A 19,533-nucleotide genomic window follows, 5' to 3' on the forward strand; every position below is an offset into this window, starting at 1 on the left:
GTTAGATCAGCAATCAAGACAAGACAAGGTTGAACTGAGGACAAAAACAATATTTTAAAAATATTTTAAAAATAAGCAGAAATACCAAGGAAATGAAAAGACTACCAGGATATAAATTTAGCCAACTCATAGCAGGTCAATTTGAAAATGTAGGTAAAATAAATGATTTATATTTAGAAAATGCATAAGTAGTTTGGGAATTACTAAACAAATTTATTTTTTGTGGGTGTTCCATGATAGGTAAATGCTACAAAGAAGAGTTTTATTGCTAAAGTCACAAATTTTAAAGCAGACATAACAGTTAAATAAAGGTATAAATATAGCAGCTATCTGTATAAAGCAAAAACAAAGAAGATATTCAAGTGCAGAAGTGGGAAGATGTTGGGGGGTGTCCCACTTTTTCCTGTCCATCATCAGGGGTTCTAGACAACATCCCTGTGAAAAAAGAGAGGTTAACAAGAGAAAAGCATAACAGCTTTAATTGATCATACTTTTATGTGACATGGGATCCTTCAGATGGAAGGTCCGAAGACTTATGGTGAATTGTCCCCTTCTATCCTTAGGTTTGATGAAGCATGGACAGCTGTATAGAAATATGACTGGACATAAAGGGTAATGGACTGGCAGGGAGGAACTCAGCAAAGTCTGTCCATTCAAATTCTTCTTGGCCGTTTTGTGCAGCATATTTTTTTCCAAGTACAGAAGATACTACAACCTACGATCTAACAAGATATGTCAAAGAATATCTATATGACTAGCTTTTACACAGAAATTCAAGAGAAAGTTATAGCAGTATTGTTAGGTTTTACAGCTAGCTTTTGGGAAAAAAAGTGTGTGGGGGGGGTATTCTGGTTTCAATGACCTGCTTTGGGAAAAAAAGGAATTCTAATTTCTGTGGCTTGTGCCTTGGGGAAGAATGAAGGGTGAGCAATGGGGGGGCGGAGTGGGGGAGGTCAGAAGAAACTTTCATTCTGAGGCTATTTCTGAGGCCTTCCCTTTGGGGTATCATTTTCTGAGCCTTGACACAAGGAAAAATAAAGCAAATAATGGAAGACTTCAACCTACAATTTTATTTATGAAAAGTTGGTTGTGGGTACAAAGTATATGTAAGGATATAAATGACCTATAAACACAAACCATAATTTACACCTATGAATACCTTATATAACATTGAACTTTGGTGACAGAAATATACCTAATTGTAAATTAAACATGAAACCTACACAAAAAAAATATTCTGCTGATCATAAGGACACAAGGAGAACCTCAATAATTTTAAGTATATTCAATACAAAATATATTTTCTGATCACTAGGCAATAACAGTAGAACGTAACAGGAAAAAAAAAAGTGAAAGTCCCTAATACCTACTAAATTTTAGTTTCTATTAATCAAATCCCAGATAAAAGAGAAAGAACAATTAAAATTGAAAATTTAAACACTGAATTTCACAATTTATGAAAAAATTAAAAAATTATAATCAAAGTTACATACATTTATAAATAGAAATATTTATAAAGAAAAGAAATATTAAGCCAAAATGTCTTTATACATGAATTTTATTAAAACTTTAAAACCAGATGATGCCAATATTTTATTAACTATTCCATGGCATATAATAAAGAAAAAATACTTGCAAAAATTTTATTAATTATAACAGCAAATATGACAAAGATAGCACAAGAAAAAAAACTAAAATTTAAATCTTACTAATATCAAAGCAAAAGTCCTATTAAATATTTATTTAATATTTTAATTTGTTTTAATTAGTTTTACATGATAGTAGAATGCACCTTGATATATCATACATAGATGGGATATAATGTCTCATTTTTCTGAGTGTATATGTTGTAGAATCACATTAGTCATACTGTCTCATATATACATAAAGTAAATGATGTCTGTTTCGTTCTACTATCCTTTCTATCCCCACATCCTCTCCCCTTCCCTCCCTTCAATTCCCTCTACCTAATCTAAGGTAACTATTCTTCTCTAGTGCCCCCCCCCCCCGCCTCCTATTGGGAATTAGCATCCACATATTAGAGGAAATCATTCGGCCTTTAAAAAAATTAACACAGAATTCAATTAAAAAAATAATATATCATAACCAGGTGTCATGGTTTAGGTCTTCAACGTTCCCCCAAAAGCTCATGTGTTGGACTCCTGGTGCTCACTGGTGCTACTTTTAGGATGTGGCACAGAGTACAAAGACATATGCCTGATATGAGCAACTGTGCTCCATCCTGTGCTCCTAACCTTGATGTGGCTTCATCTCAGCCCCAAAGCAATGAAGCCAAGCAATCATGGACTGAAATTTCTGAAATTTCCTGCAAGTTCAATTTTCTCAAGTATTTTGTCACAGTGACAGAAAGCTGACTAACATACCACATACCAAGTACAAATTAATTTAGGAATGAAAGAATAATTTGATAATAGAAAATCACTAACCATTACTGTATTTCTCAAAACACTTTTCCCTTGATGTTAAAATGTTTTGACAAAATGTCAGTGTCTGATAAAATAGTAAAAATAAAATATTATATTTATTATATTTTGTACTTCCTTAACATGATTACATAAATAGGTGGAGATATATAAATATATATACATATAAATATATATGTAGGGATATATGGGAGATGAGTGTGTGTGTGAGATATGAGAGAAATGTATATAAGTGTATTATCTATTTATCTAAACTTGTTTAGTCAGTCCTAAAGTTCATGTCTTGCTGAATGGGAAAATAATAATTGTTAAATCAAGAGCAAGATATGGATTCCATAATTATCATCACTATCTAACATTTAATTATAGGTAAGGACCAATGCAATCAGAAAACTGAAAACTATTAAGAATCCTTGGGGGGGGGAAGATGGCCGCCGAGGAGGAAGCAGCGACTCTGATGTCTCTGCACTAACGGGATCAAAAAGACCCTTTGGAACAGCGGCAGTCTTCACACTGAGGAACTTCTAGCAGAATTCCATGAAGAGGGGTCCTGCAGGGATCTGGTAGGTCTATTAGAAGTGTCGGTGTGTGGCCCCCAGGACTCGGGGCCTGGGGACTGTGATACTTGCCGGAGTCAGACCGTCGCCTCCCCGGCCCCGGGCGCCGCGAGCCATAAAGACACGGACCCAGCCGCGGTGCGGCTAGAAGCCGGGAACGCCGGGGGCGGAAAGAGCGAATAGGGCAGCGCCGGCTGTAGAAACCGCGACGGAGAGAGGCGCGGGAGCTCGAGGCAGAGACACACCGGAGAGAGTGAGCCAGCACCCCGCCATCATCCTGAAATAGCGAGAGGAGAAAGATGGCGGCGGGAAGTGAGTAAGCCCCTCCTGTTCCGTGCCCCGCACCACCGCGTCTGAAAAGCTAAGACAGACAGCTGCGACTCAGCATTAAGCTATCCGGCTGAGGCGGCTGGTCAGCGCTTCTCATTCCCCGGAGGTGGATGCCTGCCGGGCCTTCGTGGGTAGTGGCCACAGGGTCCAGGCGGGGCTCTAAAATCCGGAACAAGACAGGGATGCCCTCTATCTCCACTTCTATTCAATATAGTTCTCGAAACACTGGCCAGAGCAATTAGACAGACGAAAGAAATTAAAGGCATAAAAATTAGAAAAAAAGAACTTAAATTATCACTATTTGCAGATGACATGATTCTATACCTAGCAGACCCAAAAGAGTCTACAAAGAAACTACTAGAACTAATAAATGAATTCAGCAAAGTGGCAGGATATAAAATCAACACGCATAAATCAAAGGCATTTCTGTATATCAGCGACAAATCTTCGGAAACGGAAATGAGGAAAAACACTCCATTCAAGATATCCTCAAAAAAAATAAAATACTTGGGAATTAACCTAACAAAAGAGGTGAAAGATTTATATAATGAAAACTACAGAACCCTAAAGAGAGAAGTTGATGAAGATCTTAGAAGATGGAAAAACATACCCTGTTCATGGATAGGCAGAACTAACATCATCAAAATGGCGATATTACCAAAAGTTCTCTATAGGTTTAATGCAATGCCAATCAAAATCCCAACGGCATATCTTGAAGAAATTGACAAAGCAATCATGAAATTCATATGGAAAAATAAAAGACCCAGAATAGCAAAAACAATGCTAAGCAGGAAGTGTGAATCAGGTGGTATAGCGATACCAGACTTCAAACTATACTACAGAGCAATAGTAACAAAAACAGCATGGTATTGGTACCAAAACAGGCGGGTGGACCAATGGTACAGAATAGAGGACACAGAAACCAACCCACAAAACTACAACTTTCTTATATTTGATAAAGGGGCTAAAAGCATGCAATGGAGGAAGGATAGCATCTTCAACAAATGGTGTTGGGAAAACTGGAAATCCATATGCAACAAAATGAAACTGAACCCCTTTCTCTCGCCATGCACAAAAGTTAACTCAAAATGGATCAAGGAACTTGATATCAAACCAGAGACTCTGCATCTGATAGAAGACAAAGTTGGATCCGATCTACAAATTGTGGGGTCGGGCTCCAAATTCCTTAATAGGACACCCATAGCACAAGAGTTAACAACAAGAATCAACAAATGGGACTTAATTAAACTAAAAAGTTTTTTCTCAGCAAGAGAAACAATAAGAGAGGTAAACAGGGAGCCTACATCCTGGGAACAAATCTTTACTCCTCACACTTCAGATAGAGCCCTAATATCCAGAGTATACAAAGAACTCAAAAAATTAGACAATAAGACAACAAATAACCCTATCAACAAATGGGCCAAGGACCTGAACAGACACTTCTCAGAGGAGGATATACAATCAATCAATAAGCACATGAAAAAATGCTCACCATCTCTAGCAGTCAGAGAAATGCAAATCAAAACCACCCTAAGATACCATTTCACTCCAGTAAGATTGGCAGCCACTATGAAGTCAAACAACAATAAGTGCTGGAGAGGTTGTGGAGAAAAGGGTACACTTGTACATTGCTGGTGGGACTGCAAATTGGTGCGGCCAATTTGGAAAGCAGTTTGGAGATTCCTGGGAAAGATGGGAATGGAACCACCATTTGACCCTGCTATTGCCCTTCTTGGACTATTCCCTGAAGACCTTAAAAGAGCATGCTACAGGGATACTGCCACATCGATGTTCATAGCAGCACAATTCACAATTGCTAGACTGTGGAACCAACCCAGATGCCCCTCAGTAGATGAATGGATAAAAAAAATGTGGCATCTATACACAATGGAGTACTATGCAGCAATAAAAAATGACAAAATCATAGAATTTGCAGGGAAATGGATGGCACTAGAGCAGATTATGCTTAGTGAAGCTAGCCAATCCCTAAAAAACAAATACCAAATGTCGTCTTTGATATAATGAGAGCAACTATGAACAGAGCAGGGAGGAAGAGTAGGAAGAAAAGATTAACATTAAACAGAGACATGAGATGGGAGGGAAAGGGTGAGAAAACGGAAATTGCATGGAAATGAAGGGAGACCCTCATTGCTATACAAAATTACATACAAGAGGTTGTGAGGGAATGGGAAAATAAACAAGGAGAGAAATGAATTACAGTAGATGGGGCAGAGAGAGAAGCTGGGAGGGGAGGGGAGGGGGGATAGTAGGGGATAGGAAAGGTAGCAGAATACAACAATTACCAATAGGACATTATGTAAAAATGTGGAAGTGTAACTGATGTGACTCTGCAAGCTGCATTTGAGGTAAAATTGGGGGTTCATAACCCACTTCAGTCCAATGTATGAAGTGGGTTATGTCAAGAGCTTTGTAATGTTGTGAACAACCAATAAAAAAAAAAAAATAATAAATAAATAAATAAATAAATAAATAAATAAATAAATAAATAAAAAAGACAACTTTAAAAAAAAAAAAGAATCCTTGGAATTGGGAGGAAAAAAACACTTAAATTTTCTCTATTCACAAATGATGATAGTATATCAAACAACTTCCAGAGAATGATGAAAAGAGTAACTTATACAATAAAATATTATTCATTAAGAATTAAAACGAATATGAAACATATATCAACATCTAAATTATATGCATATAGAAATAAAATAGTCAATTGAACATACAATGAAAGAGAAAACCTGTTTACTATAGTAACAAAAAAATAAAATATTTAGGAGTAAACCCAATAAGAAATGTGGAAAAAAAGAGAAAACTTTTAAAACATTCCTGGAAGACAGAAGTAGACTAGAACAAATGAACATCCCTTGTCATTAAAAAGGATTGTTCACATATTTATTTTCCTAAAGGAACATAAATTTAATATGGTACCAAAAAAGTATCTACTGATATTTTTCTAAAGCTAAAGAATTCTACTCTAAAGTTCATATGGTGGACAATGCAATAAAAGCTAGTAAACATAAAACTTAACAAATAAGAATGCAACTGTTTCTGTCTTTTTAGTAGATCAACTAAAATTAAAATGATCAACACCAAAGGTTAAGCATTTGAAACTTGCATACATTAGTTAAAGAAGTTTGGTATAGAACTAATAGTTCACATCCCTATTTATTTTAAATATTTTTTCTTTATAATTTTTTTATTTGTTCTAATTAGTTTTACATGACAGTAGAATGCATTTAGGCACTTTGATATATATAAATGGGGTATAATTTCTCATTTTTCTGATTATACATGGTGTAGAATCACATTGGTCATGCAGTCATATGTGTGTATAAGGTAATAATGTCTGCTTCATTCTACTATTCTTCCTATCTGCATACCCCTTTTCCTCCCTTCACTCCCCTCTATCTAATCCAAAGTAACTCTATTCTTCCTTAGCACCTTCATCCTTTATTGTGAATTAGCATCCACATATCAGAGAAAACATTTGGCCTTTGGTTTGGGGGATTGGCTTAATTTGCTTAGCATGATAGTTTCCAACTTCATCCATTCACCAGCAAACATCATATTTTGCTGAGAGCCATTGCCAAGTAGGAATGACGCATGGCAATTTCTTTGTCAGCCTACTCCATGTTGCTTAGAGGAAGGACTCTCCATTGTGGAAATGGGCTTGCCTTTGGACCCAGGTCATTTGCAGTGACATTGCATGTATGCTTGAGTAAGGTGACCTTGCTCAAGGACCAGGGCTGATCCGGGGTTTAGGGCGGATCAGGTTTTAGGGAGTATCCCGCTCCTTGGGTTTAGGGCTGTTCCAGGTTTAAGGTGTACCCTGCTGGGAATAGGGCGTATCCTGCTGATTAGAGCCTGGTGGAGTACGTGGATTTTGCCCAGAATGTGAATTTTGCCCAGAACGTGGATTTCCCCAGAACGTGATTGTAGAGTGCCGGTGTGAGTTCGGGAATAAAGAATTGCTGTTTGAATCTACAAGGCTGTGAGTCGCTCATGATTTTGTGCCCAGCCAGACTGCAGCAATATTGTCATTCTTCTTTAAAGGTAAGTAATATCCTATGATTTTTATTTTTAAAAATTTCATTTGTTATTTTTAGTCATACATGACAGTAGAATATATTTTGACATAACATGGACTATAACTTCTCATTCTTGTGGTTGTACACGATGTGAAGTTATACTGGTCATGTATTCATATATTAACATAAGTAAATTATGTCTAATTCATTCTACTGTCCTTCCTATTCACATCCAGCCTCCCTCCCTCCCTTCCCTTCATCCCCTTCTACCCCAAATTATTGTGAGTCACCATCAGCCTATTAGAACATTCATACTTTGGTTTGGGGGGATTGGTTTATTTCACATAGCATGATAGTCTTCAGTTTCATCCACTTACTGGCAAATGCCATAATTTAATCCTTCTTTAAGGCTGGGTAATATTCCATTGTGTATATGTTCTACATTTTCTTTATTCATCCACTTGTTGAAGGGCACCTGGGTAGGTTCCATAGCTTAGCTATTGTGAATTGAGCTGCTATAAACATTGATGTAGCTGTATCACATACCTGTTTTAACAATTTTGCTCCTAGGTATTTTGCCAAGAGAATTGAAAAGTTATGTACTCAAAATAATTAGTTAGATGTATTTACATTATGCTTAATGTATAATTGCCCAAACTTGAAACAGTCCAAGTGCCCATCAATAAGAGATAATTACAGTATATTTATACAATAGAACATTACTGTGCTGTTAAAGAAATCAATTACTCATACACACAATATAAATGACCCTCAGAATATATTGATGAGTGAAAGAAATCTTACATAAAATTATATATGATTGCATATCTGTGAAGATCTAGAACAAGAAAAATTTATTTAGGGTGGAAAAAATATTTTTGAGGCAATAGTATGAGTGGGGATTTACTGAAAATAGAATGAAAGAACTTGCCTGGGTTGTAAGGTGTATGGATCTAATATTTAGAATGTGTGGATTCCATTCCATACAAATTTACTTAAGAGGATAAAGTATAACCCCAACCATTATCTAACTCTTTTTGAGAATATAGGTGTTGAAAATTAGGGAGGATGACACTGATAGCTCCAGTTCACTTAGAAATACATTAAAAAAATAAGACGGCCCAATAGAGGGATGGCTAATTGGATAATTGTGTACCAATTAAGTTTAGAAGGAAATTAATAATAAACTATGGGTCATGGTATATTCGTGTTCACTGTAAAATTCTCTCAACTTTCTTGAACATTTGAAAGTTTTCATGATAAAATGTTGGGGGGCAGGAAAAAGAGCGAAAGCAAGAATGAAAACATGTATTATTACACTTCTAAAATTAAAAAGAAATGTGATTGCAAGTATTCATAGGCCAATGGAACAGAACAGAATGTCTAGAAATGAACTCAATTACAGATGAAAATTTTGTAGACAATAAAAGTGACCTCTCAATCACTGAGAAATGATTGATGTCATATGTATAGTGATATTTATTTTAAGGAATTGGCTCAAGCAATTATGGAAGCTTGGCAAATCCAATCTAAAGATGTAGGCCTTCAGGCTGGCGACTCACCAAGGAACTGAGGTTGAATCAAAGGCATCCTGCTGGCAGAATTCATTTTTTTGCAAGACGAAAGTTGATCTTCATGCACTTAGGCCTTGGATGAGGCCTGCTTTGACTATGGAGGGCAATCTACTTTACTCAAAGTCCACTGATTTAAATATTAATCTCATTCCAAAATATATCATAGAAACAATCAGAATAAAGTTTGACATAGTATCTAGGCAACCATGGCCCAGTCAAATTTACACATGAAATTAACTATCATAATATATATAGCAAAGACTTGAAAGAACATAAATATTTGAAGAATGCATAATTAGATTCCATCATACTAAAAATCTAGATGTAATGAAAGCAAAATATAAATAATTGTGGCTAAAATATTTTCATGGTAAAAATGATGTTATATGCATATTAGAAAGGCAAATGAATAAAGAACATTTGCAATATATATAGCAAAGTCATAATCTGATATATAAAATTTCCTAAAAATTAAACAGAAAAAAAAATACCTGTCCCAAAAACTGGGTGACATTCTATACCTTCTAATACAATGCTCTGAGAAGGTCAGGCATCACATATTTCATATTATTTCCAAAAATGTAGAATATGAACTTAATTATGAGGAAACAAACCAAAATTGTACAATAGCATACAAAACAATTGGGATGAACTATTTTTTGAAATGTCAATATCACATAAGTTTTTGTTTTGTTTTGTTTTGTTTTTCAGAAAGGAAATGAGGAGTCTTACTGACTCAAGAAGACTAAAGGGACAAACAAATGCAGTGTTTGATCCTTGATAGATTTCCAGTGGGAAAAAACAACTATTGAAGACTATTAAGGTTTGGATGTGAGGTGTCCCCAAAAGCTCACATGTGAGACAATGTTAGGAGGCTCAGAGGAGAAATGATTGGGTTGTGAGAGCCTTAACCCAATCAGAGAGTTAATCTCCTGACAGAGATTAACTGAGTGGTAACTGAAGTGATGTGGTGTAGCTGCAGGAGGTGGGGCATTGGGGGCGTGGCTCTGGGGTATATATTTGTATCTGGTGATTAGAGTCTCTCTGCTTTCTGGTTACCATGTGAACTGCTTCCCTCAGCCACACTGGTCCGCGATGTTGTTCTGCCTTACCTTCAGTCCAAGGAATGGAGCTGGCTGTCCATGAACTGAGACCTCTAAACCCATGAGCCCCCAAAGGAACTTTTCCTCCCCTAAAATTATTCTGCTCAGATCTTTTAGTCACAGCAGTAAAAAATCTGACTAAAATAAAGAAATTATTGGGACAACTGAGAAAATCAGAATATTTATTTTGTATTAGGTGATTGTGTCAGTGTCACATGCCTTGAGAATGACAATGATTGTGATTAATGGGAGAATGCCCTTATTCTTAAAAAAATAAATGCATATGTGTTTCTGGGTAATGCCTCACAATGCCTGAAACTTCTGAACCTTTAGTCATTCTCATGTGTGTATATACAGAGAAAAAGCAAATATAACAGTGAACTTAAGTGAAGATGATATGGGTGTTTCTTGTACTTTTCCTGAATGTTTTCACAGGCCCTTCAAAGTAGCTTCAAGTTGGGTGATGGGAGCAAACCTTTTGTTCAGCCACCCTCACTGATGGCTCATCTGATGTGGGCTGCTGCTGGGAAAAGCATGTCCCTGGGCAGCACCACAATACAACTGGGACAATCCTGGAAGGGGCTGCAAGCTGAAATCTCATATGTGGCACTTCCAGCATCAGGACCACAAATGCTCCCTACAGGGACTTTGGCTGCACATCACAGTGTCCACTACAGAGTACTTCAAGATACATAAATTTCAGAAGTTATTGCCAGAGGGGACATTATTTTGTTGGCCAGAAAGAAACAAACAGGAGGGCAAGTCCTGTGAACCAATGTGGCTCCTGATAACACAGCGGCATTCTGTTCTAGTATTGTTATTGCTGCAGAGGATTTATTTTTGCAATTTTTTTAAACCAACTCATGTTCAGGTGACTCTACAGAAAACAGTTCTTTTCACCCTGAAATTGTGTGCCTGATTAAGCTGAAAGAAATATGGTAATACATGATCTTAACTGATACACAGTACAGCAATTTTCCTCTGAGAAGGTCAGGGTTAACCTTCAGTGCCCTTATTCATACAAGCAAACGTCTTTAACTTGAATCAGCATATTTTCATTAAGTTCACATAACCCTTCAAGGTGCAAAAAGGGCTTTCAGCTGCAAGAAGGCAACCACTAATTAGAAATAAAATTGCAAGAAAGGCACAGATAAACTGCAAGAATAGCATAGACATTGCAGGCAAGGCATTGTAAAGGATCTAGAAAGTACTTAGAAGTGCAAAATAGAAACCAAAGCTGGGCTCTTTGACATGAGAGATTTCAAAGATGCAATGGGCCTTTTTGTCTTAATTCTAATATTTATAGCTACACACACACACACACACACACACACACACACACAAACTTAAAGAGCATTACCCCTGGAAGCTCATTTGGAATAGAGTCTATAAATTTCAGTTTATGTAGGACAGTCACAAATGCAAATGTTTTATCCATTTGTTTCCATACCACCAGCTATCATTTCATTCTCAATATTCCCAGTTTAGCATTTAGAATGCAGCTATCAGCCATATCTGTAACCTGAAAATAATTAATTTATCATTATGCATATTTGGAAGTCAGAGATTATAGGTGACATACAAGAAAATGAAAAATTATGGCAGGTGCCCTCAGGATGCTCTTCAGCGAAAGAAGAAGATGGAAGGAGACTACCAAAAAAAAAAACTGGAAGGCTTCGGGCAGCTGATCCTACAGTCCTGGCCATAGACAGAAGAAACAGAAAACTCTCTTCACAAAATGTCTTAGTCATGACAGGAGGGAAGAGGTATCACAGGGTGTCACCTACCTACTCTTCAGACCCTGAATCTTCTGACTATGGCCACCATCTGGTCCCCTCCATCCTGCACTAATCCTCATTGGATATACACAGACAATTACAGTCACCAGAGGAGGACCATGAGTCCATTATTCCACACCAGAAGCCTGGAAAAGGCCACAATAATGCCTTTCAGAATAGACTGGGAGTTAGTCAAGAACAACACGTGGGTGAACCCCAGGGAAAAGGGATCTTGAATCAAAACAAAGAACACAGATCTTGCCACAAGGAAAAATACCCCATAGATGCCAAGGGTGATGTCATGCCCTCTGCTTTGGGCAGAGAGAAGCCACTCAAAAACCTCTCAAAAGAGGAGACTCAAAGACTACTCCTAGGGGGTCGTGTCAAGGAGAAACCACCTTCTAATGCTGCCAAGAAAGAGGAGAAAAGAGAAGGCAGCCTCAGAGGAAGTTTTCCTCCTCCTCAGAGGTTGCATCAGACAACCACCTTAAGAAGCCAAAGCAAAGGACTTTGCACAAACCAAAGTGTGGACAGCATAGACACAGGCAAAGGAGCCACAGACCTGTTGCCCAAAACAAAAAGAAGGTTTCTAACAACCTAAAGGCTCAAGAAAAAGAAAGTAAAGATTTCTAATTTGAATAGAAAGTCACTGGGTTCACTTCCTGAGGTAGAGGAGTCAGATGTGGAATATGAATTCAAGCAGCTCAGCAAGTCTTTTGACTCATACCTCCTCTATGACCAACTGAAGAAGAAAGAGAAGAATTGTGAAAACTCCAGCCACCCACACTTGGAGACAAAGGACTTTTAAAAAGTGATTCTAAAAGCACTAGTCAAAACTTGGACTCAGTTCAGAAATTACCCATGGTGCATGAGAGCAGGTCAGAGAAGCTGCCGCTGGCTGGAGCTGACTTAGTCAGGCTGAGAAATGTCCCCACCAATGTACTGCCATTATTGCCAGGTCTCACCTTACCCACCATGCAGGCCAATTACTGTCCACTTCCTTCCTGTGAATTGATGCCCTCCTTCCAGCCAAAGTGAAAAGCATTCTCTCCACCCCTGGGAAGAAGAAGGAACTGGATTCACTGGACGCAGAATGAATTCCAAAATGCAGGTGTATTCCCGTTGCAAGTGTGCCTATCTCCCCAAAATGATGACTTTGTATAAGCAATACATCTAAGAGGCATACACCTGATCAGCTATATTGCATAGAGGAATACATTCATGTATTAATTGAAGGCACAGATCAACTATGGAAAGCTCATTTGTCACCAAGTCTTTAAAGAAGAAAGACTGGAAGAGTATGAATCCTGGTGGGATAAGTACCTGCAGCTTCAGGATGCGTGAGAGCAGTGGCTATGAATGCTGACAAATGCACATGTCAGTAAGCCCAAAGACTGAAAAGCAAAGATGGCCTTTGTCAACTCTGTGGCCAAGCCATCTAGTGATTTCCAACAGAAGCAAGAGAAGTTTGGAAAAGGAGAAGCAGCTGTCCCTGAGAAAGTCAAGATTAACTCAGTCCCATATACCACAGGAAGCAGTCATGTTCCTGCCAGCAGCAGCAGTTTTAATCCCACCTTTGAGGAGCTGGCCTACAATAGCCCCAGCACCAGCAGTGCCCACTTGGCACAGGTGGTCAGTAACACTGTCCCCTATGTTCTTAGGAAACCAGCTGTGAAGAATATTGTACCAATGATGCCAAGTCAATTAAAGCTTTCAAGAACAGATTTTCTCAAAGACAAACCAAGCACTTTCTTTGGAGATGGAATTTGGGGGGCCAAAAACAGAAGTGACAGGGCTGGGGAGTAGGACTTCCAGAGGAACCCAGAAGCTTGCTTTGTGGAGCCTCTTGGCCTGAGAATCCTGCTGCTCTGCACACCTCCCTGTGCCCACAGCCCCATACTCTACATGGAACATACTTCAGGATTCTGAAGATGGTATGAAGTCTCAATCTCAGTGAGGATTTTAAGGTCAATTATACTTTCGTTGTTAATTATCATCTTTGTAAACTACAAGACATAGTTTCAATGAATAAATATTGCCCCCAGATTGTATTTATATTACCCTCCAGAGATTTTTGTTTTTGTCCTCTACCACACTTAGCTTTTCGATTTTCAGGTCCCTTATTAGAGTTAGATGAAGCCATTCCCTGTTCCAGGTCAGCTCTCCTGAGTGCTCTCTGGTCTAGAGGGAGAGGGGCATCCCCAGAGCCTGAGTGGTGCTCACTGCACTGAGGGCCAGAAGTGAAGGCCAGGCCTGTCTGTCCCCAAGGAAGCCTCCCTGTGGGGACATCAGTGTTCAGGGGCTCTGCTCACCAAGACCCTCCATGGTGTTGCCCAGAGTCCTGTGCAGGGGATCATCTCTTTGTCACCCATTCAGTAATATTTATTAAGGGAGCCTGTTTGTAAAGTCTAGGAGTCCTCACCCTGTCCTCTTACAAATCCTTTTTTGCTTTTTGAGGCTCAACTGGAAGACATAGAACCTTGAGTGAAATTTGCACAGACTCTCAGCAATTTAATATTTCCAGTTTCTGATTCAAATTTTAGGTGGTTTCTTTTCTCCTCCCCTACCTTTCCCTTTCTCCATAAGCACGAGGGTGAAACAGAGGCATGGCAGGGCTCTTTATAACCCTGAATACAACTTCGGAATTTTAAAAGGCGTCATTTTAATCGCCTGTTCCCTGCAAATTGCTACTGGAAGCAAATGTTTTTTAAAGTTGTAATTCTCTAATGGAAAAAAATTAAAATAAAATAAATAAAATTCATTTGGTACTGTTTTGATGTGACAAAAAAGACGAGTTGTTTGAACTTGAGTACAAAAAGCTTGTTATCCATCAATTAAATCTGCCCCCGCCCACACACATACACACATACACTTAAAATGAGGTAGTTGTTCCATTGCCCTTGATTTTATTTTGAATGAACTGTGCTATTTTTTTTTTTTGGTAGTTTCTGTTTTTTCTCCTTCCTGAGATATTCATTTTGAATCTCTGTGTCAGGAAACACATGTGTTATCTCTAAATGAGAAGTACATGCAAGAAAGTCTGCCAATGTTGAATTTCAATGAACTTGATGGTTCTGATGTCATGAAACTCTGTCAAATCTTAGCAGAAATTATAGACAGATTTCTTAAGGAAGCTTTTAAACCAACAGTCTTTTCTGTCAGCATTTAATAACAACCTAACATCTATGTTCTATCAAGGTACTGAAGCATAATAGTGAGCCCCTGAGGAAAAATCATAATGTTCTCAGGTCAGTTTAATAACAATATGCACTTCTAATTTCAAGCATTTTTAAATTTTCTAATTGTGTTTTTCAGATCTTCTACCTGACAAATGTAAAAAATAATGGGCAATGAAAACATTCATTTATTTGATGCTTGGGAATGTTTCTGATTAAAGTGATTACATGTTTACCCAAAAGTTCTCTCTTTACATTTTGACAAAGGAAAACTAATATGAAAATTTTTATAGGTGTTTCCTGTTCTAAATGTTGTAAGTGGAGGCATAATAAATACTATTTAACAGATCGACCAAAGGATTAAATACAAAATTTTAAAGTTCCTTTTCATTTTATCCATTAACATTTTATCCATTTCATTTTATCCATTCCATTTCATTTTATCCATTACATTTCCATAAATACCAATATTTAATATAGACAACATACAACAGTGTTGATTACCTTAAGTCAGTCAAATTTTTTAAAGCAGAATTGCAGAATTCTGTTGAGATCAACATTTGAATGTCAGTGAATGCCTTGGAATTCTTACCACAGTTTATAGGGTTCAAAGTGCGGTTACTTTTCAGTTAACTGCAACCACCTCACATCTGCTTTCCTCCTGCTTCAGCTATTTTTTTTTTTTTTTTTAATATTCAACCCTGGAGAGGCAGAGCCATGAATAGAAATGTGTAAGTGATTCAAAAAGATTCCTAGGACTATCTTTGCTTTTAACCTGTTGGATCCAGTGACAAATCATTCCATAGCTGCTGATCTCAGCTCAGGCCAATACTTTCAGCATTTGGAAGCCAAAGTTAGGCTACAGAAATCAGCTTTTCAACAAGCCTTCATGCAGATGATAGAATTAAAAAGTCAAGTTACGATGGTGTGCCCCATAAGTAGCTGCTGGAAGAGTGCTGGGCCATCTCATTGTTATACTTCAGGGGAGAACTTGTAAAAGAATTTTCAGTTCCATTCATAAAGTAGATAGGCTGGCAAGAAATATCAAAACTGTAGGAAATCGTTATCTCAAAGAGACATCTGCGCTGTCACATTCATTGAAGTATTATTCACAATAGCCAAAATATGGAAATAACCTAAGTACCAGTCAAGGGATGAATGCATAAAGAAAATGAATCTTATTCAGCCATTCAGAAAAGGAAATTCTGCCATTTGTGACATGGACAAACTTGGAGGGCATTACACTACATGAAATAAGCTAGGCACCAAATGACCAATATCACATGATCTCACTTATAATGTGGAATCTAAAACAATTCATACTTACTGGGAATAAAATAGGGGTTGCGGTTGTGGCTCAGTGGTAGAATACTTGCCTAGCACATACCAGGCCCTGGGTTCAATCCTCAGCACCACATAAAAATAAATAAATAAATAAAATAAAGATATTGTGTCCAACTACAATCAAAAGATAAATATTAAAAAGAGAAAGAAAGAAAGAAAACTGGGAGTGAAATAGAAATCCCCAAGAGAGCAAAGGGGAAATGATGGTCAAAGGATATAGAATTTTACTTAGGAGCAGTAAGGCTGCAGCCCCAGCTGCAAGGCTCTATCGGCCCCATCTCCTTCTCCTCTCCGCCTTGCTTCTCCCCAGCTGTCTCTCCTCCCAAGCTCAGTCTCTAAATCTAGATCTCAATTTCTTTCCCCCACCCCGCCCGCTCTCCCGCGTGTCCGGTACCCGGCCCGCGCGGCCCCGAGGTGCCACCTCCCCTCCCCCAACCCGCACCCCCTCCCCGGGGGTCCCGAAGGCCGCTGCTGCCACTGCCGCTGCCGCCGTCGCCTCCCATGGAGCACCATGGAGCAGACTCTTCACCACGCGAATGAGCTGCCGAATTAAATGAAACAGCTGATAAGATGAGCGACAATTTAAAATCCAAGTGATCCGAGAACACGCACCGAGCCCTGATCCGCTGAATTCAAACTCCCGGTCACCTGCTTCCTGCAGACAAACAGCTATGACTCAGCATTAATTCATCCGGCTGAAACAACTGGTCAGCCCTTCTCATCCTACGTAGGTAAATGCCTACCGAGCCTTCATAAGTAGTGGCCACAGGTTTGAAACGGGGCTTGGGAGAGAAGGACCCACCCGTTGAATTGGTCGCCCAGCAAAGGGAAACGACGTCATCAGACTGCTGTGGAGGAGATAACTTCGTTGAAACCGGCAGATACAGGTGTGTGATCCCATAGCCTTCCCTCTCCACACATCGGGAAAACCTTAAGGGCCCCTCCCAGCTCTCCCGTAAGGGCTCCTCCCAGCTCTCCCGTGAGTGCTACAGCCAGCCCGAGGGAATCAGAGGTGGTGCGGGTCCCGCGGAGCGGAACTACCGCTCCCACCAGGGCTGACTGCTGAGGTCTCTTGCACCAGCTACGGGGAAGTGGATACCGGAGGGCAAGTAAAAGCCGCTGAGGATTCTCAGCCCCAAGCTCTACAAACTTAGGGTCTGAGGGAATGGCAAACTGGAAGAGTGTGCCCAGTCGTTCATGAAAACAGGGCTCCCTGGGGCAGCAGACCTGGCGTGTAGCCAATATTGTGGTGAGAGGGGCCTGGCTAGAGAAAAAGTGGGAAGTGACTAGACACAAGAGGAGGCCCTAGACACTCAGGATTGGAGACTCGCCCAGTCTGGGAGGAGCTGCTGCACAGTGATTGGTTCCCGCATATTGACAGGAGAAACTTGGCCTGGTGGGCACAGCGCCACCTACTGGAAGAGAAGTTAATCAAACTCTAAGACGGAATTTATTAGGTTTTTTTTTTTTTCTTTTTCTTTTCTCTTTTTTTTTGATTTGGGTTTTTCTTTCATTTTCATTTTTTTCTTTCTTGTTGTTTTACTAATTTTTTTTTTACAAAATTTTTTTTAATTTTTTTTCTACTAATGTTAATTTAAATTTTTTTAATTATTATTATTATTTTATTTTATTTTATTTTATTTTATTTTATTTTATTTTTTTCTTTTTTAGTTCCTATTTTTTTCTTCTTCAGTCTTTTCATTTTTCTTATTCCCCCTTTCCTTGAATTCTACCTGCCTACTCTCATTCTCTTTAGAGACTTCTTCCCTTCCCTTCAAATACCTTTCCTCCCAAGCATCAAATTAATTTATAAAAGTAAACAGTAACTCAGCAGTCAAACAGAACAAGAAGTAACATGAGCAGCTTCAAAAAAAAAGGAAGAAAAGGAGTACAAACAATGCAGGAAAGCCTAAATATTCAGGAGGACCTAGAGTCATCAGAAAAATGGTCATATAAAGAACTCAAGGAACACCTTAGACAGATGGAATGGAACCTTAAAGAGGATACAAGACAGCAAATTCAAGCAGCGAAAGAACACATTGAGAATGTATTTCATAAACAGATAAAAGAAGAAGTTAAGCATCTTTATCAGGAGATAGAGATTATAAAAAATAATCAAACAATAATTCTAGAAATGAAGGAAACGATAAACCAAATTAAAAACTCAATTGAGAGTATCACTAACAGAGTGGAGCAAGTAGAAACCAGAACGTCAGATAATGAAGACAAAATATACCATCTTGAAAAGAGTCTAGCCAACTCAGAAAGGCTGGTAAAAAATCACGAGAAAAACATCCAAGAGTTATGGGATAACATGAAGAAACCAAACTTACGAGTCATCGGGATAGAAGAAGGTACAGAGATTCAAACCAAGGGAATGAGAAACCTGCTGAATGAAATAATCACAGAAAACTTTCCAGAAATAAAAAAGGAAACAGATATACAAATTGAAGATGCATACAGGACACCGAGCACACAAAATCACAGTAGACCAACGCCAAGACACATTGTTATGAAGATATCCAATATACAGAACAAAGAGAAAATATTAAAAGCTACAAGAGAAAGGAGACAGATTACATTTAGGGGTAAACCAATACGGTTAACAATGGATTTTTCATCACAGACACTGAAAGCAAGAAGGTCATGGAACAATGTATTTCAAACACTGAAAGACAATGGATGCCAACCAAGAATTCTGTATCCAGCAAAATTAAGCTTCAGGTATGACAACGAAATAAAAATCTTTCATGATAAACAAAAGTTAAAAGAATTTGCAGCCAGAAAACCAGCATTGCAAAGCATTTTGAGCAAAACACTACAAGAAGAAGAAATGAAAAACAATAACCAAAACCATCAGTGGGAAGTGCCTCAGTAAAGACAGAGGGCGAGGGGAAAGACAATCATGGAGAAACAAACTAAAATTTTTTTAAAAAAAGGATAAACAATCAAACATGGATGGAAGTTCAAACCACATATCAATAGTAACTCTGAATGTTAATGGCTTAAACTCTCCAATAAAGCGACCTAGGCTGGTATCATGGATTAAAAAAACAAATCCAACAATATCCTGCCTCCAGGAGACACATCTGATTGGAAAAGACATACACAGGCTGAAGGTGAAAGGATGGGAAAAAATATACCACGCACACGGTCCTCACAAGCAAGCAGGGGTGGCCATCCT

The 19,533-nt window shown here is 38.4% G+C and overlaps 1 pseudogene across 1 annotated transcript; it reads left to right on the plus strand.

The window, feature by feature from the left end:
• The first annotated feature begins 11,596 nt into the window (after nucleotides 1-11,596).
• Nucleotides 11,597-13,619, plus strand: LOC308655531 (elongin-A-like; annotated as a pseudogene). The gene has a single exon. The product of its transcript is annotated as an elongin-A-like (transcript).
• Nucleotides 13,620-19,533: the final 5,914 nt, after the last annotated feature.

The sequence above is a fragment of the Spermophilus citellus genome (genome assembly GCF_964194105.1).
Source record: "Spermophilus citellus genome assembly, chromosome: 9".
Lineage (NCBI taxonomy): Eukaryota > Metazoa > Chordata > Mammalia > Rodentia > Sciuridae > Spermophilus > Spermophilus citellus.